We start from the raw sequence: 1,518 nt of genomic DNA, 5'->3' as shown, positions 1-1,518 counted from the left end.
CCCAGCACTGTCTGGGTAATCATTTGAAATGTCTGGAACCGCTAGAGTGAGTCCTGAAATATAGAGATTGAATGGCCGAAAGATCAGACTTACATATACGAAGTCTGAGATGCCATTTCTTGTAATATTCCCTTTTCTTTGAGGTATGACAATCTTGGAGTTGGTATATATAAGCTTGGGGGGTTGTCCCCCAAATGGGGGTGCAGGGGGTTTGTGTCTATATCAGCATTTCGAACGCTGACAATATCGAATATGATATTGTCGCGTCGAGAATGCCAAGTGCAGAACATCCAACGGGTAAACGGAAATGTCTGTAAGGGGAGATTTCCGTTTACTTCAATGTAGTGTGGTCTCAGAGTTGGTATATTTAAATAGCAGGGGTGTGGGGGGTGCAGGGGGGGCTTCCCCCCCTGCCTGCATCCTTTAGTTTTTTTTTTTTTTGTTTTGTTTTTTTTTCTTATCAGCATTCGAAAATTTAATAGGTTGATCATTTCAGTTCGACATTTAGTGATTCGACCTATTACATTTTTGAAATGCTGATATAGACCCGGGAGTTTGCTTCCCTTGCAAAAAGAGAAGAACAATTTTCAAAATTTGTTCTTTTCCTGTGTTTTTGGTCTTTTTCTTTTTGGCTTGTCAGCATTTAGCATTTTGAATGCCAACATTTCAGAAGGGACCGCACTGTGACTTGCTCAAGGTCACACAGTAGGCAAATGAGGGCTAACAGAATCAAACCATTAAACCACATAAATTGCAGCTCACAGCCTTAACCCTCTGTGCCAACTGCCAAACAATAGTAATATAAATTTGTTAACCAGGTTGGCCAAATGGGCACACAGTACCTTTTCAGTGGTGATCAGGGGATAATGTCTGGTTAAGTGATTTTCTCCAGGTCACACAGTAAGCAAATGAGGACTGAGAGATTCAAACACTGTACCACAGGCAGTACAGCTCACAGCATTAGCCCTTTGCACTAACTGTATTAAATAAATAAGAAACACTTCACACATTTGCATGCCATCCTGGTGCAGGGGCCATACTAATCTTTTGTGTATCCTTCCAATTTTAGTATATTTGCTGCCAAATGTTTTAGCACTACTTATAATCTGATGCTTGCATGTATGTCATAATGCTTGGTTTTGCTTTTTTCATAACCATACTTGCTTCACCACTTTGGACATCTAACCTGAATATTGTGACGATGAGATAACAGCCTTGTAATGAACTTAGATTATTTTCTTTCAAACATGAAACTTAATCCCATTTCATGCTGCTACATTAGAGGGGCGCCGTATGTTATGTCTGTACTTGGATTTTATAGTAAATTTTTTTGTATTGCAAATGTTTGCTTTGATGTAGTTATTTGCACAACATATGTATTATTTTCTATTGTAAACAAATGAATGTAAAGCATATGAGAAAGCAATACAAAATTACAGTAAAATGCTGAAACTTGTCAGCCCACATTTTTAGATACCTAATACATCCTACACAGGAATTAAGACATATAAAGACCTA

General features: G+C 38.3%; 1 non-coding gene across 1 annotated transcript; it reads right to left on the bottom strand.

The window, feature by feature from the left end:
- Window positions 1–986: 986 nt before the first annotated feature.
- LOC122817264 lies at window positions 987–1,096 on the bottom strand. The gene has a single exon (XR_006367185.1). It is a non-coding gene; the product is annotated as a U6 spliceosomal RNA (small nuclear RNA).
- Between the last annotated feature and the right edge of the window lie 422 nt (window positions 1,097–1,518).

The sequence above is a fragment of the Protopterus annectens genome, chromosome 1.part1 (assembly GCF_019279795.1).
Source record: "Protopterus annectens isolate FY-2018-M chromosome 1.part1, PAN1.0, whole genome shotgun sequence".
In the NCBI taxonomy this organism is placed as follows: domain Eukaryota; kingdom Metazoa; phylum Chordata; order Ceratodontiformes; family Protopteridae; genus Protopterus; species Protopterus annectens.
This window is presented reverse-complemented; position numbering and strand designations above follow the sequence as displayed.